Raw genomic sequence first — 23,528 nt, forward strand, 5'->3', positions numbered from 1 at the left:
CATAGGTTCTCATTCTCTCCTTTAGGATCAAATAAAACACATTTAATTCCTCTTCTTTGAAACAAACCTTCAGTGAGCTGAAAATAGTAATCACGCTTTTTTAATTCCTGTTGTCTCAAATGTTTCTTAAATGATATGGTTTTTAGTTTTCTCAGTCTAATGATCCTCTCTCTTAACAGCTTTCTCTACACAGTTTATCAATAATCCCATTGTGACACAGAGCCCAAGCTGAATAATAAAGTTTATATTGGTTATTTATTCATCAAACATTCATTAAGCACCTACTACTATATACTATATGTGTATATAATATACATATATATACACTACTTTATACATTGGAAGTGGGGAATATACAAGGACATTTAAGACATGGTTTCCCCCTTTCTTGGAGATTACAAACTTCTAGGAAGGGAAAAGAGAGACACCAACAAGCACAATACTAATTAGAATGTGATGAATGTCCAAGGGGAACACAGAGTATTATGGAAATAGATGGGAGAGATCATCTTTAGCTATGGCAATCAGAGTACAGTTCAGAGTAAGAAATGACCACCGCCCTTCTCCTCATCATATGCTCATGTCATGTCAATGAAGAATGGGTGTAAAATGTGCATTTCAACTGTTAAGAGATGCTCTGACATATTGATTTATAGGGAAAAGGTTAATAATAATAGTTAGAATTTTATAGTTTTAAAGTTTGCAAAGCTTTTATAAATATTATCAGTTTTTATCCTTACAACAACCCTAAAAAGTAGGTGTTGTCAATCTCATTCTCATTTTATAGATGGAAAACTAAGACAAATGGTTTAAATGACTTGCTCAGAGTCACATAATTGAAATGTCTGAGGCTGGATCTGAACTTAGGTCTTCCTTTCTCTAAGTCCAATATTCTATCCATTGTGTCACTTTGCTACATCAATAGCATGAATGGGATAAATATAAAATAAGATATTTGTAATGGGCTTTGCAGTGTTATATAAATGTCAAGGCTTTTGATGTAGAGAATGATGATGATGATGATGATGATGATGAATGTACCTATTGCCCCAATCACTCCTGAATCACTTGGAGATATGGAGGTTTAAGGAATTCCAACAAAATGCCCTAAATATCATAGCAATAGAGCTATTTGCAGGGTGTGACCAAAGATTGCTATAGCTAACCCTGTGTTGACATATTCCCACTTCATCTGAATCTTCCAAACTTAGACAAATAGAATTAGACAAATTAAAACTAGAAAAATACTTGTTTCAGGAGAGTTGTCATCTTTGTGACTAAAATGTAATTACAGACATACCACTAGTCCTGTTGGAAGTTTTCAAAAGTCCTAGGTAAAAATACTGCCCGAATTGACATGGTTCCTCTTGTATCTGGAAAACTACTTATTTTGAAGTTAACAACAGGTAAAGGGGCATTTGCTGATTTTCCTTTGTTTGCTTTTTTGTCAGTCCCAAAGTCTTAGGTATGATTTCTATATAGCTATGTCCAAGGTCACTTTTTATCTTTAAGGAAATTTGAAATAAGTATCTTGGAATGATCTTTTGATATGGGCTTCCCATCCTGAATCTGTGATTTGAGGTTTGTGCAAGCTCTCTTTATTTTGATTGCCACATTTTGGATAATTTCTCTTAAGTATTGTACCACCTGATTATTGTAAGAACATTTTCTTTCATGTCCTCCCAGGGTATTTTTGCCTTGAAAGGTATGCCCTTGAAAGACAGAGTCCTTGCAGGCTGTGGCTTTATAAATGTGTTTATTGGTTCCTGATAGAGATAAGATTTGGAGTGTGCCAGAGAGACCAGCCCCAAGCTGCTGACAGTCATTTTCCTAGCTTATGTAATCAATGAACAGCCTGTGTATTAGCAAACTGATTGAAATAGGCTCTGTATATCACACTACAAAATATTTGGCTTGGGAGCCATCAGGCGTTAAGTTGTTACTGCATGATAGTGTGATTGAAGTACAGCAAAAAGGCAAATTTGGGAAATCCCTGAAAGGATGATTCCTCATCTGATCTGATGACGGTGCAGTAAATTGTGAGTTGCAGAGTATAGATGCCATTTCAAGCTAAGTATATGCAATTTAAATTAAAGATGCTCAGATGTTCGCTGGCTGCCACGGCATGTTGGCAACCGCCTGTGTTTGAACTAGAGCAGATCATTCAAATGGCTTGTTATCCACTTACACTCTAATCATCCATGAGGTGGCTTCTTTTTGGGCAGACTGGGTAGGCTCTCAGAGAAGGCTGGAGAGCTTCTGAATGTCTTACAGAAGGAGAAAGGGAATAATACTCAAACCATGACATAGTTTAGTTTCATGTTTCTTCAGTTCTCCTGGTCTTCTTCAGCTGCTTACCTTTACCAAGAGAGCCTGACATCTCCTATCAGGACTTTAAACTAATAAATGACAGCTAAGTGGTACAATGGGTAGAATGAGTGCCCTGGGGCAGTTGCCGTGCCATCCTACTCTGGATTGACTAGAACACATTGGCAAACTATGACCTACAGCCTTCCTCACCTGTTTCTGTATGAATCCTCTGACTAAGAATGCTTTATTTTTCTATATTTTTAAAGAAAGTTTTTATCCTATTTAAATATGTAAAAAGGAAACAAACTCAAACCAGTCCTAGCTATGTAAAAGACTTCTTCAATGGGCTGTACAAAAACAGACAGGCAGGATTTGATCCTTTAGCCTTTGCCAATCCCTCTACTAGAATGTTGATTACTACACTCCATTTGGGCTTTAATGTGGTTGGCCCACTTTGAGTCAGGAGAACACTTTTACCAGTGAGAAAGGAAGGAGATTATAGACAATGTTTCACAATCAGAACTTTTTTTGTGGGTGTGTGACTAACAGATGCATTCACATGTCATCCATTTAATCTCAGAAATTGAAGAAGCCATCTTTATAACCAGCATTTTAAGGATGCCGAAACTAGGTATTATTATTATTATTATCCCCATTTTATTGATGAGCAAACCAAGACTGAAAGGAGATTTGCTTAGATTTACACAGCTATAGAAAGTAGTTGAGATGGATACGAACTTGATTCTTCTTGACTCCAAATCCAACACCCCAAAGGTATCATTTAAGAAGTGTTGAAAATAATGGCCAATAGGGCCAAAAATTCTTATAGCAAACACTACTTTGAGTTAGGCAGTTTGCGTATCTCCATGGGTCAAATGAACTGGAGAACGGATGAATTTCTGCTTCATGTATTATGGTATCATGCTTAATGGGGCAGGGTGTGGAAGGGGTAGGAGAATCTATAAATCTTTGGCTCAAATTTGAGGCTTGTTTCTTCTGGCTTTAGGAAAAAGAAATTTCTCAAAGGGTGTCTTCAAATCTTCAATTTGTTGAGGAATTTGTGAGGTGTACAGTAGACTTTCTGTTCTGGGAAGTAATCGATCTAATGTGCTCTTATTTGACAGTTTTACTTTCTGCCGTTCCATTATTCTCTTGACGTCAACTTATCCTCAAGGTGAAATTCTTCAATAAAGTGTTTCCATAAAGCATTTTTGATCTAGCATTCTGTGAGAGAGACTAGTATATCACAGAGTGAACATATCCTATAGCCATATTGAGGTTGAAGGGTGTTTGGGAGGTACCACTCAAAATGAGGAGAAATTTATAGGAAATTGTAAAGATGGCATTTTGTTATAGGAAAAGGGGTACATTTCAAAGTTAGTTACACTGTTTGTAAAGGTCTTCAGTTGGAGGTGTGAAATTTTTTTCCTGAAGTCATTCTGGCCTCCCATTTCATTTATATAGAATGTTCTAAGAACCGTAACCTTATTAGGATGCCTGGTTCACAGTACAGAGCAGGACTAGGATAAAGACAACCCCTCAGAACATCTTTTGTTTGGGAATGGAGGTGGGAATGGATTCCTCAAGAGGATATTCCTTAATAGTGGGAAACAATTAAGTTTCTCTTCTTTGTTTACGTTTTTGTATACTCTTTGTATACTCTTCTTTGTATAGGCAAATAGTGTTGGACTCAGAGTTAGGAAGACGGGTTTATCTTCTGCCTCAGAAATGTACCTGCTATGTGACCTGGGGTAAGTCACTTAACATTTCTGAGCTTCAGTGGGCTGGATTTGACCTCCAAGGTCTCGTTCAGCCACAAATCTATGATCCTTTCCAGTACTTTCCTTCCCCCTCATGTCTAGAGTTAGAATGGATGGAACTGTTGGAGCTGATAATTCTACCTGCTGGAACAAGTTGACCCAGAGGGAGACAAAAATTCCTGAGGATTGCATATGTAACCACTTTTGATTTTGCTTTTCCCAGGTGGCTAGTAGGGCACAGATCCCCTAGGCGAGTGTCAGTTTTTGCCAGATGGGTACAGTGGCATTAAAATGGCAATGGAGGGGGCAGCTGGGTGGCTCAGTGGATTGAGAGCCAGGCCTAGAGACGGGAGGTCCTAGGTTCAAATCCGGCCTCAGACACTTCCCAGCTGTGTGACCCTGGGCAAGTCACTTGACCCCCATTGCCTACCCTTACCAATCTTCCACCTATAAGTCAATACACAGAAGTAAAGGGTTTAAAATTAAAAAAAAAAACAAAAAAAAATGGCAATGGAATTGGATAACCCAAGGGCTCAGGCAGCGGAGACCTTGGAATAGGAGACACAGAAGGTTATGATTTTTGAACTTTTTTTCTCTGGAGATGCTGAGGTAGGTTTAGGACCAGGATCACCACAAGAAGCATGGTCCTCCTGTGTCAGTGCCTTGAGGGAGGACATACCCATGCCATATTGTGTTCTAGGGAAAGAACTCCCATTGCCCTGTGCTTGTGACATTTCAGTAACTCGTTTCCCCTTACAATGGGATTTCCACAAATCCTCTGTTTCTATGGGGTACCCTTAAGGTGAAGTTAAATGGAATGACTCTCTTTTTAGAAATCATCTGTTCACATGCAACCAAGCCAGGGAAGGAGAAGAGTGAACGTATGGAAATCATATTAGCATATTAGCACCTCCCATCAAAAAAAGTAGACATTAATGTAATAAATGATGACTCAATATTCTAAAACTGGGTAATCTAATTTTTTTAAACACCACATTTTCAAAAAAGATTAACATTTCTACCCAGTCTCTTCTTTCTGCCTCCCTGATACACTTGATTTTGCAAAATTTTTGAAAAAAGCCATTGGTTTTGTATGCTGTACTACATGCGGTTTTTGCACTTTGCCTAAATCCAGTTTAATTCAGTCATAGACACCTGACTGTCTCTGACAGTGGTGGGCCACATAGTTTTTCTTTAGGTCCCTGGTTCAAACATGAAGATTAGACACATTTCATTAACTTTATTGCTATTGTTATAATCATCCCTCCCCCATATTCCATCATCATTGATTGATAGGATAAAAAGTATTGCGACACAAAGAGAAACTTGAGGGGAAATGGAGTTTATTTAGGCAATAAATTTTTTTCTTCTGAAATCAGCAAAGGAAAACAATAACTGAATTGAGTGTCTCAATACAGGACCATGCCTTGTCTCCTCCTTAGGGCCAGATGCCCCAAAGAGTAGTCATATACTAACATAGTCTAATCAAAGTGGATAATAGAAGCAGGGGGGAACTAAAGCACCATTAGCAAGATATTAAGCATAGCTGGAGCTCAGACCAGCATTCATGGACCTGCAAAGACACATGGAGTACTCAATCAACAAAGCTAGTCAATGAGGAACAAATGGAAGCATGCAGGATGAGAATCAGAATTAAGGCAAATCTGGGTAATTCAAGGAGCAGTTGTGTTATTCTTCCTGATAGGCCTCTTTGGATAGAGGTCCCTTTCGACTTGTCAGACTAATGAGTCGGCTGTGCTCCTTTCAGGAAGACTGCAAAGGGTCAAAGCAGCATTAAACCTGGGACTGGAAAAGAGAGAGCATTAGAAAGAATACTTTCCCAGAGCAAGTATGAGGAATGTATTTTAAAATAATCTCCCACATTAAGTTCAAAAGTAATCATATTGGTTCCAAGAAAATGAGAGCAAGAAAGTAACAATAATATCTTTACGAAGACAATGAACAAAATGTTGACTGACAAGTGCCAAGAGTTTTCCTTTTTGGAAAAAAGATCTCCATGATTGGTCATGGAGCCAAAGGCCAATTACAACATGTTCTGTGGTAACAGACTCAGACAATAGCAGACTATAATACAGTATTGAGAATTTTCACAATCTAGGGAAGATGGTCTGATCTTTTAGGATACTTATTTCCAAAATGTACATTTCCAAATAATTTTTTTCTTCTTACACTACTTGAACTGTGTTTTTTTTCAAGTTTAACTACATTTGATGGCCTTTAAAGGATTTTAAAATCCTGTGATTTATCATTATTGGCTGATAAGAGAACTAGCACTTGAAGCAATGTTTATTTAGGGATTGAGATTCTTGCTTAATAGATTTGCTCAATAATTTCAGACTCTCATATACTCAAATAACTTTGCTTTTTGAAATTATTCTATTACGCTGTTATATCTTACTTCCAAAGAGCTCACTGTTTTACAAATGCTCAAACCCTTTTCCATGCTTGGTTTCAGGCACAGAAGGGAAATGAGAGTCTCTTTTTCTTAGGCATTTTCTCCTCTACTCACTTCTGTGCCTGAGTCGAGGGGAGAATTGTAAGTCACATAGCAATTAGTAATTTCTCAGCATAGTTCTAAAGACATGCATGATTTTCCTGTGGTGGAGTGATGAGAGGCAGAGCCTCTCCCTTCAGACTAAGCTCTCCTACTTTTCCCACATATCTGGAGATTCTCCTGACTTCCACCAAACACCTGGATCCTATGTAGAGTTCTCCCAAGGGGCTAAGAAAGGCTGCATGTCTGGTACCTGCTCTACCTTATGGGCATCCCTTCATCACTGTCTCCAAGCTTCTTGAGAGAAAGCATGGTGTGGCTTCAGCTTTGGGTATAGATTTTCCTGGAAGTCTACTTGGAGGAATACAAACAGCTGGAAAGCCTGCTCCACTTCTGAACTTGCCTGTATTCATAGTTTGCTCCAAACCCCCATCTCTTTTTGTAATTCTAGAGTTGAAGCCAGGCAAACAAGAGACTGAGGGGTAAAGAATTATTTCAAAATTTGTTTTTACATGACTGTGCTAGAGGATCAGAATACCTTGGTGGGCACTGTTAGCCACAAAACCAATTTTACCTATTTTCTCTGGCAGTATCATAGACAGAATGGAGTGCTACAGGGGATGGAGGCAGAACAAGGTTCAGGCAGCTGCTTATTTTGCAATTTCCTGGGACTCTTCTGCTTCAAAGGGTGCTATTTTAAAAGAGCTGAAATGAGCAGCTGCTGATTTCACTGGTCCTTCATGTGGACATTTAGGAGGGCAGAAAGTGGGAATGTTGCTGGTTTATCTTGGACTTGTTCTGCTCATTTGTGCTGGTGAGAGAGTGTAGTGACAGTGAGCAAAGGAGAGCCTATAACCAAGACTGGGATAATTACTACAGTTGCCACATTGTTAGTATTTTGTTGCAGATCTTTGCTCTCTTTTGTCATCATTGCTCTAAGTGGAGGGTTTATCTAATGGGATTCCAAAGACCATAGTTGTGAGCATAAGAATGGGAGGAACAAGCTAGTGAAGAAAGTTACAGTGGGATTCAGCTCAATGATTTCTTGCCCCTAGAGAAGGAGTGCTTAGTGGTATATACTGGGCACAGGATACTCTCCTTTACAAGCCATCTGAAAGGTTCAATGCGTCTACAAATTATTTATTCAAACTTACTATGTGTGACAAGCTCCTTCAAATCAATTTGGATAGTCTCTCCTCAAGAAGACTTTCTGATCTTTCTTTACCTCTCTATTCCTTTTCCAGTACATTCAGTTAATCCTTCACCTTAAGATCTTTTCCTCCTAAGATTCCAAGCCATGTTACAATCCTTGTTCTATTTCTCCTCTTATTTTTTTGTGGAGAGGTCAAAGCCACTTTAGATAAAATGAACCTAGATAGTCTTTTATACTCTAGTGCCAAATAGACTAGCAGATAATAATGCTGTGTGTTTCCTGGACATAAATTAGCCCCTGTTAAGGGAGAGGTTCTGAAAATTCTGCTAGCCTGGTGGAACTGGAAACTAATTGTGAGGCTGCTATGAAATGTGAAAAGTACTTTTAGTTTTTCCCCCCTGATCTAGAAATTGACACGTGAGCCCATTTAAAGTCATTAGTATATCACAGACATGCTCTTTTTCCCCCTTTTTCAAGTATTTTAAACTGTGATAGTGTTTGGGTGGAAGAAGTGGGAATTTGACTCACAGTTTAGCAGTCATCTCATTAGAACATGCATGTTGCTTTGATTCTCCTTTGCCAAGTGTTTGCTGTCCCAGACTTTCTCCTTTGTCCTGATATGCCACTAGTAGCTAATGACTGCTTTATGTGGAATGTTGCTGAGAGGTGAAAGCAACATTCCCTGTTCTATAGTTATGTCAACAGTTGGGAAAATCCTCTTCTTTCTTGAACCCCACCCTCTTCAGTTCTGACTCCAGAGCTAAAGAGAGCATTCTTGATTTAGGAAGGTGTTGAGGGGAAGGAAAAAAAGAGAATTTGGCAACTTAATTGGGAAATCATATCCAAATCTTGAGGGAGGTGTGCTTTGTAAAATGTTGGGGAATTGTGAAGGGACATTGCATGATAAGGCACAAAGAAGGGACCCCTAAAAGACATCTCTTAAAATGAACACTTAATAGTGCCTTTAGTTTTCACCGAAATTAGAGGTGCTGGGGAAATGGACATATAGAATAAGAGAAGAAGCAATACCTGCTCTTCAAGAATTTTCTTTTACCAGGTTTAAACAAGACAGATTAGAAGTCAACAAACTATGGCCCAAGGGCCAAATCTAGCCTAGAATATTTTTGTATGACTAGAGAGAATGATCTTTATATTTTAAAATATCATGCAGCTATATTTAAAAAGGCAAAAAACCCCATTTTTAGATCATTGGTCATATATATATACATATATGTGTATATATATATATCAAGTGGATGATTTGTCCAGTAGGGCAATGCTTTGATGATCCTTAAGATAGATGAATGTTCAGGTGGTGCTGCTATCACATTTTAATTTAGGATTTTGAGAACTTTTGGTTTAGTTAGGTGATTAGTATGCATGAGGTTCTAGAATATATGTCTTGGGAGACACAACAACAAAAAAGAATAAGATTAAATTTCTGCCTTCTTTGAATTTATAGTCTAGAAGGGGAAGTTAAGGCTGTAGAATACAAAGTTTATTGTCAATGTGTAATAAGAAATACAAAATGTTAATGGTAGTTCTGAGAAAAAAAAAAAAAGATGATTTTTTTGCTGAGAGGACCAAGGAGGACTTCTTAGTGAAAGTGTTATTTGAATTTACCCTTGGGGGCTAGATAACATTTGAACTAGAGGTCTCTTTCAGAGAATTAGGCAGCCCAAGATATGGGGCAGGTGAAAGACTAGAAAGCATGGTCAGGGCACAATGAGTAGTTTAATTTTCTTAGAGCACAATATGTCATATGAGTAACTGAGTAAGACTGGAAAGACTGTCCAACAGGCCAAATCACAGAGGATCTTGAATGCCAGCCAGGTTAAGGAATTACCACTGAGGTTGACCATCTGTTGGCTCTCTTTCTCACTGCATGATTGATCCTCCTTTTCTGGTCAACATGGTCCTGAATACCACATTTTTTTATGTCACTTCTCTTGCACAAGTCAAAGAAGTAGTAGAATAAAGTGGAAAGAGCACTGAATTTGGACTGAAAGGAGCTGTATGCAAATCAGCTTTTCTTTTTACCTGTGTGGTCTTGGGGCAGTGACTTAGCCTCTCTGGGACAAAGTTTCTCTATCTGTAAGATAAAAACTATTAGATCAAATGACATCTGAAGTACTTCTCAGCTCTAAATTTAGGATCCTAAGTAGGTAGCATGTGAGAACCTGCTTAGGTCCTCTCTGCATCTTCCATCTTCATTCCCTCTCATCCTCATTCTTTGGATTCCACTCGATGTTAAGCAGGCCCCATTAGGAAAAGATCATTGCAAGAAAATACATCATCACAAAATTTGCCTTGGTACCCACATGTTATCCGAACCATTGGTCACCTCTGCTCCTCTTGTTAGAGGGCTGAAGAAAAATCTCCTTTCAAAACTCCATATAAAAAAGGCTCAAATCTCGCAAATTCTTCCTTTTCCAACAGCTGCACTCTTTGGATTATAATCTACCTTCATTAGGCCCCCAGACTGCTTATTTTCTCCCTCACTGCTCAGCCTTCCCCTCTAGCTTTCTTTTGTGTATTATCTTCCTCTCATTAGATTGAAATCTCCTTGAGGACAGGGACTGTCTTTTCTGTTCTCATTTGTCTCCTTGTTGCTTAACACAGTGTCTGGCGTATAGCATGCAAACAAAAGTCTTGTATTATATTGTATCTTTCCCCTGTTGGTATTTTAGATTCAAAGTCATACAACATCACTAAGACAGTAATTTGTGGTCATTGAATGTTTTCTACAATTTCCCAAATGTTATTTAATTCTCTTGCTCCTACTCAACTCTATTCAATGAATATGTGTAATATGTGTACATATATACGTTTAATGTGCCCATATGCTGTATATACATTTTATTTGTACATTTATATATACACACAAATAGATACATACACATCTATACACACATATATAGGTATTATATTATATATGTATACATAGAGAATAACTTGATATATTCTCCAGTGAGCTGCATATTATGACCTGAAAAATATATTATCCATTTTTGTTGTTCTGCTGTATATAGCTAAACCATTTTTTTTTCATGTTGTCAAGAATTTTGCTGAGGAGGCTTGTTAGTGTACTGGGATTCAATCTTAGTACAATGTCTTCTGCAAATAGCCTGAATGTGACTGTGATAACCTTACTTTTAATAAGTACTCTTCCTTGGAGAAGATGAAAACTTTTCAATATTGCATTTAAAAGTCTTGAATTTTCTTAGCCCACGGAGTTCATTGTTTTAGTAGAGTCTGAGGAATCTTTTGGATGAAAAACTCACCTTTTGAACTAGAAACTTTTGAAATTTAATCTAATAAAAGCATAGATATAGTCTAAATACCATATACTGCATACATTTGGTGTGTTTGTAGAAGGGAAGGAGTAAACAGTAGGTAATTAGGGTCAGAAAGCCTGTGTCTTTGTTTTATTATTTATTAGCTGTTTGATACTAGACAAGTTGCTTCACTTTTCTGGGCTATAATTTTATCCTCTTTCAAATGAGGTGACTATACCAAATAGCCTGTTAATTCCCTTCTAATTCTGATATTCTGAGATTCTCTTGATAAGTAATGAGGAGCCAGTGAAGGTTTCAGAGAAGGGGATAACATAATAAGTTTCTGCCTTAGGGAGATCAATCTGACAGAAGTGCGTAGGACAGACTGGATGCAGAGAGGCTCTTTTTCATTTAGAGAGCTAATTTGAGAGGTAATGAGGGCCATGAAGAAGCTGGTGGCTATGGAAATGGAGGGAAGAGGACTAGACTGAAGTTTCAGTAAGGGAAGGGCAATGTTCAGTTCAGAGAGCAAAGTGAGCAGGTTCAGTTTTGAGACCTAAGGACAATGAAAAAAAATGTGGAAGAGTTATTCTGGGAAATGTATTTTACAATCCCCTCTTGTTGTTGCTCAGTCATTTTAGTTGTGTCTCCATTTGGTTTTCTTGACCCCATTTCATTTTATAACCCCATTTGTGGTTTCCATGGTAGAGATACTAGAATGGTTTGCCATTTCCTTTTCCAGGTCATTTTCCAGATGAGAAAACCGAGGCAAACAGTAAAGTGACTTGTCAAGTATCACACAGCTAGTAAGTGTATGAGGACAGATTTTTACTCATATTTTCCTGACTTCTGACCTGGCCCTCTATCCACTGTGTCACCCAGAGGCTCCATATAACCCACTAGAGATGCATAAAATGAATACTGAACTACATTGAAGAACCAACTGAAATTAGATAATGTAAGGATGGGATTTTTGCAAGGGGGATGGGACTTGTGCAAAGGAGTTGGGACCAAAGGAGCCAGAAGAAGGCCATGAATTTGTGGTGTTTGTTATTTGGCTTGGTTTTATGTCTTTAATTAACAAGTATCTGTTTTCAGTGAAAAAATCTTCAAAATCCCTTCTATCCATGACTTGTCACACCTTTAAAGGAAAAATCAAATAGGCTAATCATCTATTTGGTCTTGCAATTATCAATTGCCTAGTTTTCCTTCAATTTGAATTGTTAATAAAAGCACTTTCCTTGTCTAGGATTTCAAAAAACATTTACCTCGACAACTGTTTTTTACATATATTTATTTTTAATATATATCATATATATTACATATATTTTTATTTATATATATATGTAATAAATATATGTGTATATTTATTTTGTGGAACAGAGGGTGAATAAAGTTCTTTCCATAAGAGGTATTCTTTGTTCCTCTTCAAGATTTCCCATTACTCCTATCAATGTCTTGATTCCTTTGGCCAAGTTTTTCCTGGGAGTTCACACCCACTTTTGAGGCTCTGCTGATAACTTGACTATTCTAGGAGCATTGCCAGACAACCATGTGGCTATTTCCGACAATATTAAGTATTCTGGAGGCTGAGTGACTGGTAGTGCCATTGAACTTATTTGTAGAGCTTAAGAGACTGGTGTCTGCCAATTAACTTAGGTGAATAAATGAATGAATAAAAAAGCATTTATTAAGTGCTCACTGTGTGCCAAGCACTGTGCTAAATATTGAGAGTATAAAAAGAAAAACCAAACAGTTCCTTCTCTCAGGGGGATCATGTTCTAATTGGGAAAGACTACGTATTTTGGAGAGTTCAATTGTAGGGAAAATGGAAAGGCCCATTGATTTTTAGAGAGAGGTGGCAAGGCATATGGTAAAGCATCTTCATTAATGTCATTCCTGTTGATAGAACCATATCCATTTGTGATGTTGAACCATTTTACTGGGCCAAGGACTTCAAAGGTATAAACTTTATTTTCTAGGTCTTTAATAGCTATGACTGCTAGGAATGTAGAGCATTAGGAGGAAGGTCCTTTAGAACATGCTGAGATGAGTGCTATGTCCTTGTTCATTGGGGTTGTTCTTGTATAGGATGGCTGTAAGGACAAGACTAGAAGCAGGGCTTCTTGCCATTCCTAGGGCTCTTGGGCTGTCTCTGCCATTGATCTCTTGAGCATTGCTGGTCTGATGCCTGTCAGGGCAACTTCCTCTTCTCTCTAACTTCTGAGCTTCCCTTTTTCTGCTAGAATTTTTGAAATTATACTTTTATTGGAATGCAGGTTCCTTAAGGGCTTCTTGTTTCTGTACTTGTATTCCTGGTATCTCTCATGGTAATTGGCACCTAGTAGGTGCTTCAGAAGAAATGTTTGATCAATTGACCTGATGATAGGTTCCCTTAAGAGTCTGCAGAAAAGTCTGGGTTACTAGTTCTCACATCACTAGTTGGCACACTTTAACTTGCCTAAGTTATATCTTCTTGGCTGCTATTGGTTTTGTATTGAACTTATGTAATATGATCTTCAGACAGGACCACAGGCCTGAAAGCATACTATCCATCATTGTATTTTTTATTCAATTCTACATATAATGATTAGCTACCTACTTTGTACAAGATACTCTGCTAGGTTTGAGATCTCTAAAGATAGATGCATAGAAGTCATTGTTCCCCAAGAGCCTACAGTCTATTGAAAAGATTTGACAAGTCCTCAAATAAGTTTAATATAATATATTTTTGAAGAAGTGAACACTTGCAACTTAGTATGGAGGACAGGGTAAGATCAGTAAAGTCTTCAGGGAGGCCTTGGTTAAACCACAAAGGAAGACAAGGATTTTGAAAGGTGGAGGAGAAAGTACATTTCAGGTATAGAAGACTCCTAGTGTGAATGCCCAGAAATGGGGAATTAAACATTGACTTAGGGGGATAGTTAGAATCTTGTTTGTCTGAAACATGGAAAATGCCCTTTCCAGGGCCTATGACTTTAGTTTTTGGCTCAGGACATGATTATACTATTTCCTTAGTAAGTGTAGTTCTATTGCCATTATTTGATTAGGTTAATAGTATAATTATCTTATCAGTGGTATATGATATAGGTGAACTCACAGGTTGTTCTCAGAAATAGACAACTTTATCTTCTTTTGTAATTCCATCTTTTCTTCAGTGTAGGGAGGAGCAGAACTACTAGGAAACCAGGTTAATGGCCTTTTGCTAGGCTTTCTACTTGGCTTCTTTTCTTCTTAATTCTGCGCCTTCTTTAACCTGCGCCTTTGCTTTCCAGGGGACCTCTTACATCTGTCTCTGTTGTTGGCTATAGAACAATGATTGCATTGTGGGTGTCCAATAAATATTGAGTTAATTTATCAAAGGTAAGGTATCCTTCCTGGGGATTGAAAGCTGTGGTATGGGGATTAGAGGCTATTATTTAAAATCTGATGGCCATTGTCAGTGGTCCTTCAGAATCCTTTACACATAGTTAATCCTGGGATTCGGGCCCTGTCAAATGTGGCCACTCTACAGGAAAGTGGAGTCACTGGTTGCTGCCACAGAGGGAAGGCAGACTGACTTCTTTCTGTAGCAGTGACAGACTTCCCATGGACCCTGGTCAGAACAACTAAGGTCAATCATAGACTGGAGCTAGACTGGAGGACCCAGGACTATATCAGATTCTGGATGATAAAAACTGGTCCTAGGTAAAAAGAAACACAAAAAATCCTAAAATCCAAGGTAACATACCACAGCACTAATAGGAATCCTGTGACTCCAGCAAAAAGCCAATAATAAAATATATTGGCCTGGCCATCAAAATGCAAATAAATAAATAAATGAACAAACAAACAAATAAATAAGTAAATAAGGGCAAGCAAAGGAGAAAGAACCCAACTATTGATAGTTATTATGGGGACAGAGAAGACCTTGGCTCAAACTTAGAGGATAGTGAAATAAAAATACCTACTTCAAAAATAGCAAAGAAAAAAACAAATAGCCCCAAGCTCAAGGAGAGCTTCTGTAAAAGCTTTAAAAAGATCTCAAAAACCTAATGAGAGAGACTGAGGAAACATTAGAAAAAAATAAGAGTAATGCAAGAAAATCAAGAAAATTGTGAAAGAAATATCACCCCAAATGAAAAAGAGATCCAGAAATTTACAGAAGAAATGTATTAAGAACTAGAGTTGGACAAGAGGAAACTAATGATTTCCTCTGACAACAAGAAATAAAGCAAAATTGAAAGAATAAAATAATAAAAAAGAATATGAAACCTCAACACAAAAACAACTGACTTGGAAAATAGATCAAAAGAGACAAAATAGGACTAGCTCGACTTCTGGAAAGTTATGATAAAAAAATAATTTAGAGGGGGCAGCTGGGTAGCTCAGTGGATTGAGAGCCAGGCCTAGAGACGGGAGGTCCTAGGTTCAAATCCAGCCTCAGACACTCCCCAGCTGTGTGACCCTGGGCAAGTCACTTGACCCCCATTGCCTACTCTTACCACTCTTCCACCTATAAGTCAATACACAGAAGTTAAGGGTTTAAAAAAAATTAAAAAAAAATAATTTGGATTATATACTCCAAGAAATCATCACAGAAAACTGCTCAGGAATTCTAGAATCAGAGGGCAAAATAGAAATTAAAAGAACCCACCAATCACTACTTCAAAGAGATGCAAGGATGGAAATGCACAGGAACATCATTTGGTAAATTCCATAGCTCTTAGTTAAGAAGAGAATACTACAAGCAACAAGAAAAAAAAAATACTGTGGAGCTACAGTCAGACTAAAATAGGACTTAAAAGCCACAATAATGAGAGAACACAGGATACGGAATGCAGCATTTTGTAGAATAAAAGAACTGGGCTTACAACCATGAATGACATATTTTGGAAAGATAAATATAATTATAAAAGGTAAAAAAATGAATATTCAATGAACTAAAGGAGATTCAACTATTGCTGGGAAAAATTCCAGAATTCAGCAGAAAATTTTATCCATAAAAACATAAAAAGATAATGAAAGATTAATCATAAATAACACAAAGGATCAAATTATTTGATTCTTGTATGGGAAAATGTCATCTGTGGCTACTGAGAATGGCATCATTGACTGAGTATTTTAAAGGGGCATATATGGAGGGAAGACTCAAGGCTGAGGTGAATGGAAATGGTAGGGGAATAGACAGGAGAAGGTAGGGTAGAATGGTTATCTCATATGAAAGAGCAAAGATTAGAGGAATTGCCACAGAAAAGGGAGAAGGGGGTGGACGACTGGTAGCACTAGAACCCTTCTCTCATCAGACTTGGGATAAAAGAACAACATATACAATTATAAGGGTAAAAATCTTCTTAATGTATAGAGAAACAAGAGGAAAGGAGTATAGATAAGGGGGGGAAACTGGGAGGCCTCTTATGGGACTGAGGGAATAAAAGAAAGAAGAGTGAGTTAAAAGAATGGAGGGCAAAGTGATAAATAAAGGGAAGGCAAGAAGAGATACCTGAAGGGGAGGACATAACAAGAGGTAGGAGGTAATATTAGGGAATGAGGGGCAGACTCTTAGGACAAGTAGGGGAAAGATTTTTAGAATCAAACTCATATAAAGAAGTAGGAGGGTGTGACTGGAGATAAGGAAAGGATTTCTGGAAATGTGGATAGAATGAGAATTAAAAATTAAGGGAGAAGAGACAAAGGAGGGTTTTGGAAAAGTGTATCAATTTGGAATTAGGAGGGCAAGAGGAAAGGATAAGGGAAGTTTTTTTGGGAAGGGGTGTGAATTGGAGAGGTATTGATGAAAGGTAATTTGCTCTCTGAGGAGGATTTTGGTGGGAAGAAAATAAGAGAGGGACAAATAATGAGGAGGAACAGAATAGATGGAAATGAATAACTAGTAACTATGACGTTGAGTGTAATGAGATGAATTCACCAATGGGAAGAAAATAGATAGCTGGAAAGATAAAAAACCAGGACCTGACAATGTTCTGTTTACAAGAAATGTACTGAAAATGAGAGACATACATAGAGTGAAGGTGAGGGGCTAGAACAAGATATACTATGCCTCAGCTGATCCAGAGAACACAGGTGTAACAGTCATGATTTCTGACAGTTGGGGTTAAAATGGATATTGGAAGGGATGAACTGGGTAATTATATTATGTTGGGGAGGATATTATGGTTAATGAAGTATTATCAAAATTGGACCTATATGCCTGAAATGTTATAGTATCCAGATTTTTAAAGGAAAAAATAAAAGAGATACAGATGGAAATAGATAACAAAATAATAATAGTGAGGGAACTCTAATGTTCACCTCTAAGAACTAGATAAATCTAACCAAAAAATAAATGAGAAAGACATTAAGAAGATGAATAGAACCTTAGATAAGTTAAATATGATAGCTATCTGGAGAACCCCTACACATCTTCATAAGGTTAATAGTACATCTAAACCTGAACATACGATCCAAACATAGTTTCTCCTTGAACAACAGTGGGTTAGAGAGCAAAAATACTTTACAAAAGTCTTAGTTTAACTCATCATACTATGGAGGTAATCCTGCATTACTGAGGGATTGTGGCATTAGAACAAAAGTTTCACTAGGTGGGATCAAGCTGGAAAGACTTGGGTTTAGAAAGAATATGGTCATGATAAGTGATTATGTCTGCTACCCAAGGACCAATCTAGCTAAATATGGTCTTGGTTATATATGTTAACTGAGAACCAGAAAAGTTTATATGATCAAATTAAATGCTGATAGGAACATGGAGACACAGCATGGACATTGCCAGAGCAGCTGTGAATTATTTTTTCAAAAAAACAAGATGGAAATACAATGATTCCTCACCTATGCCGGGAGGTTCCAGAAACAACCTCCTTTCCCCCTCCCTGCAATAGGTTAAAATCTACAAAATAATGGAATTATATTTATTTTATTATTTATATCTATTTTAAGGCTTTATAAACCCTTCCCACTCTCCTATAAACCTTTTCCATACTCTTATTAACCTACAGTCAGCGAGTCAATCAGCACCCATGATATAGAACACAGCATTGTGGTTGGTCACCTTTCATTCCATCAGCTATCAACCAGTAGCATGCAGGGATAAGAGTAACTCCACAATACAGAATTAGATATATTTATAGTGAAGCCACAATAAATGAACTGCCATATAAAAAGGACTACTATATACAATAAGAGCTGTAAAACTATCCATGCTCATTGACCTGGGGATCCCATTACTGGATTAGACCCGAAGGACATTATTGAGAAGGTAAAAAGCTATGTATGTATAAAAATATTTGTGTAAACTTTGTTTATGATGACAAAATGACTGGAAATAGGACAAATATAATGAATGGGAGAAATGGCTGAATAGATAATTATATTTGTATAATGTTATCAGAAATGGCAAATATAGAAATATTAAAAAGGGAATATATGAAGAGATGAAAAGAAGATAAAAGAGAATAAGAATAATATATACTATGATTACATTAAAAAAATAATAGCCACACAATCAAGTGAAGAAAGTATTCAAGAAAACAAATCCAAAAGGAACTCAAAAGCAAAAGATGTTTATATTAGCATACATATATAAATTACATATTTTAAACAAATTGTAAACATTGTGGAGTTTGTGGTTTTGCACATAATTTTCATGTCCTTATTTAATTAAACGTTTTTTTGTTAGTGGTGGTGGTTATTAAATTATATAACAAAAACATAGTAGATCCTTAATAAATGTTTCCTTAATTTAGAATTGAATTATTACATCAGTTTGTCCTGGTGATCCTCAACTCTCATCTCTATTTGTACTATTGGGATGATACTAAATAACAACTTCCACCCCTGGTTTAAATGTAGAGATTAACCAAAATACCTTTACAAAATGTTCTGCCATAAACAAAGTTGTTCAACAAAATCTTCACAAGGAAAGAAAACAGGAACCCAAACAATCTTCCTGGGTGACAATCAGTTACAGGAAGCAAACCGCTCTTTAACTATATAGAGAGTTTGTGAATTGCCTCTTCTAGACCAGGGATTATTAGGTTAGGGTCTGCAGATTTAAAAAAAATGTTAAATACATTTTAGCACAATTGATTTCTTTTGTAAGCCTTTCTATTTTGTCTTAACATATTTAAAAAACATTATTCTGAGAAGGGTTTCACAGGTTTCATCAGAATGCCAAAGGGATTCAGGATACACACAAAAGGTTAAGAACCCCTGTTCTGGACTCACCACTTCTACTTTTGTTGTAAACACTGTAAATACTTCCATTTGATTTAGTTATGAGAGTCTAGTTTTGGCTAGAGTCATTAGCAAATACTGGATAATTTCTTGACTGTCTGACACAGATTGATATCATCTTTCCTGAATTTGGAATGTTGCATCTAGGTGGTATATTGTCAACATGATGCCTATGATGTTAATGTGAAAATGCCTGATAAATAATCATAGATCCCTCAGTCTGCTAGGACTGTGACACTGCCAGGCCACAAGGTGCGTAGCACTGATGGTAGTTGGCAATGCAGTGTTTGGGGAATGGCTCCACACCTTGTATGTTAGTGCAATAGAATATGCCATAAGGAATGATGCACGTGAAGAACTTGCTGAAGTGTGAGAAGACTTGTTGAATTGATGAATAATGAAGAAAAGAGAATCAGGAAAGCAATACATGCCATAATAACAATAGTTCTAACATTTATATAGCACTTAGAGATTTGCAAAGCATTTTAACATTCCATTGTCTCATGTGATCCTCAGTGTCTACAGTAGATCAAATGAGAACACTAGAAGGCAGCCAAACTTTTATTAATTCTAATGACAAACCCTTTTCCCAAAGAATAGATAATGAACCATTTCCCCCTCTTGTTAGAAGAGAGGAAGAGGTCTATGGATGAGGAACACTGGATACACTGCTAAACACAGTCACTTTGGTCAATGTTATTGTCCTTGTTACAAGGAAGACATCAGTGGAGTAGTATGTGTTGATCAGAGAATTATAAAAAATGTAAAACAAACAAACAAAATTGTAAAAGTAAAAATTAAATTTGTGAAAAATTTCTTATAAATTTAAAATATAAAAAGATATGAACAAACTTTAAAAATAATAATTAAGATAAGCTTTTGTAAAATCTGCCTTCATTAAAGAGGATTTAAAGTTTGAAGGAATTTTAGAGATTATCTAGTCCAATCCTTTTATTTTATAAATGAGGAAACTGAGACTTACAGAGAAGAGAGTAATTTCTCTAAGATTATTCTTAGTAATCAACAGAGAGCTAGGATCTGAGCCCAAGTCATCTGACTAAATCTTGAATTATTATCATTATGATTTTAATGTGTGGGAAAGAGAAGTAGGTTAAGTAGGAAACAAGGGGACAGATTCCCACATCGAACATCCTGTTCTTTTGTTGTTGTTCAGGTGTTTCAGTCACGTCTGACTCTTTGTGACCCCATTTGGGGTTTTCTTGGCAAAGAATGATATAAATGATAAATACTCAAGTGGTTTGCTATTTCCTTCTCTGCTTATTTTATAGATGAGGAAACTGAGGCAGATTTAAATGACTTGTCCAGGGTCACATCCTGTATTTCATTTTAAAGAGGGTACATGTCTGCCTTATGTGGCTGGTGGACTTCACTCTGCTTTCTTTCTCTCCATAGTTTTTTCCTCACAGACATTTTCTATCAGTCTTCTCTAGATGAAGCTTGGTGAAAATATACCCTGACAAATGGTGTGGGCAGTATGCTAGGAAGCAGTAAGTATGTCTCCCTAGGTTGCTAGAAGGGAAAATTCATTTCTTAAGATGGTTCAGAAAATACCTGTGCTTCCTCTTTGGGAATTAAGGTCATGTTCTTTTCTGTTCTGAAGGGACAGGTATATGGTGAGATGCTCTTGCCTCTCTACTCAGAATCCTGCAGGGCAAAGCCTCCTTTCTAGCTCCTATGATTCGATGATTACCTTCTGTGAGAGAGGCTCTGGAAAGCTGACTCTGGGCTAGGATGTGAATTGAGTTCCTGAGATTTATAATAATCAAAATATTAATGAAGTAGTCGATACAAATGCTGTTTGTGTAGAATGCCTAAGTAACCGGTTGTGTAATATATCAGGAAGGGATCCAGAGATGAGCAGAGGTACAGCATAATAAATCAGGTCATTTGCTTTGCAATAATGGAATGATAATTGTGATAATTTCAGGAGTCACTATCATCCTGCAGCGTGAAAGAATCCTTTTGCTGGCTTCCCATTGTTTAAATATTTATGGGCTGCCTGTATGAGATACTTCCTGCTGAGAAAATCTTTGCACAGAGCTATGGTTGGTCCAAGGACTCTTATTCTTGACTTTAACCAGGAAAGCTACCACAGGGATGCTGGGTCCTCTCTGGCTAAAGGAAGAGAATGCGTTGACCAGGGAGCCAGTCTTACAAGCAGAGAGAAGGGTCCTTCTTAATTACTGAAGTCATTTAGCCTCTTCCAGAAGGCTGCTGTTTACCGACAGCTGTGAGAGTTTTATAGGCTCTCACCTCTGTCCTCTCACATTGAGTGACAGACCAAAGGCATAAAAGTATGCTGTCTTGTAAAACTTAGTTATGCTATAGAAATACACACATAGCTAATGACTACTGAGAAGATAATCCACAGTTGCTGCGGCCCTCCCTCCTCATTTTTTCCCTTGGTATGAGTGAATGGGACTGTTTTAATTGGGTTATCTAAATTTGGCTTGTCATACACCCTATCATCTCATATCCTAGGACTTAAGTCCACCTGTTGCCATCATCTATGAAGCAGCCCAGTAGGAGGTAGACAACAAATGCTTGTAGATTCTTTCTCTGGGTTAAAAAAAAAGAACTTGGTAAATTGGTTTCTTGAAAATTAAGCTGTGTTCTGTAGTAAAAAGGACGTTGAATTCTTTCTAACAAGATATTCTAGAGTTAAAGGCACTGTGCGGCAGCAGAGAACAAGTGATATCATTACTGATATCATCCCAAGACAATGAGCAATAAAGAGAAGAGACACACTGTGCTGTCTGAAGGTTAGAACTTATTAGGGTTTGGCAGCCTGGTAATGTTTATACTTAAGCTTGAGGAGTAATTCCTGAGTAAACTAACTTAAGGGGAAATAACAAGAGAAGCAGAGAGCCAACTCCATTCTTCCAGGAACTTCGTGGCTATTGTTTTATTAATCCCTGCAATTTTCCTGCAGGCTAAGAGAGACTAAGTTTATGGTTCTCATTTTAAGGTGGAAAAAACAGAGGCCTGAGAAAATTAGATGAAATCCTCAAAGTCGTGTAAGAGATTAGAGTCACGGAATTAGCACCCAGATCTCTTTACGCCTTACAGAATGGCACTCTAATCAACTGTATTTCCTGCTTGAAAGAGTTAATGGACACTAATGGATGATAGATTTGGAGGTGATTATGCATATAAACTCTCTGATTAAACAAAGTTTCTAATGTGACTGATTACTTATTTACATATTGTTAGGCTCCGATGAAGGATGGGTTCCTGTAAAAGTGAACCATGTGTCTGAGCAAGTTATGTTCTTGAATTCTGATTGAATAGGCTACCAGGTACAACTTAAATAGATGACTTTTATTGAACTGGAGCAAGTGCAATTGTTCACATAGCCTATGTGGTCCAAGAGCCTGCTCATCGCAGTGATGGCTGTCTACGTGGGCCGGTGTGATGGAACGGGCTGAGACGTGATTAATAGCTGTCATTCTGTAAGCCGGCTTATTAATCACTTCTGGGGAGGGAGAATCATGTTTGCTCGCCGGAGAGCAGACTCAAGGGAAGATGAGTAGGGAACGAGTATAGAAGAGGGTATCTAGTTCCTCCTTAACAAATTCATCATAAAGCCCAGAGAACCGATATCCTGGTGTGCTGAAGGAACTGGCAGAAATAACTGCTGAGCCTCTGTCAATGATATTTGAATGACTGAGGAGAATGGGGCAAGGTCTACAGGCTAAGAGATGGGCAAATATCTTTTAAGGAAGGAACTTTTGTGGTCTTTATTCTTAGTGTCTTAGGACTAGAGTCTCTAGACTGGAAAACTGAGTTCAAATACAGACTCAGATACTTCCCTGTATGACTTTAGGCTAGTCTCCTAATCTTTGTATGCATGTTAAAGGGATCCACTGGAGAAGGAAATGGCAAACTACTCTAGTATCATTGCCAAGAAAACTCCACGGATAGCTATGATCATTGGATATTCTTCATTGGGTCATGAAGAGTTGAACATGACTGAAAAACTGAACATATTCCCCAAATGGAAAATGGTCAAAGGATATGAACAAGCAGTCTTCAGATGAAGAAATCAAAGCTATCAATAATCATATGAAAAAAATGTTTTAAACCACTATTGATTAGAAAAATGCAAATTAAAACAACTCTGAGGTACTACTTCATATCTATCGGATTGGCCAATATGACAGTAAAGGAAAGTGATAAATATCAGAGGAGATGTCGCAAAACTGGGACACTAATGCAGTGTTGGTGGAGTTGTGAATTGATCCAACCATTTTTGAGGGCAA

Source organism: Gracilinanus agilis, chromosome 3 (genome assembly GCF_016433145.1).
Source record: "Gracilinanus agilis isolate LMUSP501 chromosome 3, AgileGrace, whole genome shotgun sequence".
NCBI lineage: Eukaryota > Metazoa > Chordata > Mammalia > Didelphimorphia > Didelphidae > Gracilinanus > Gracilinanus agilis.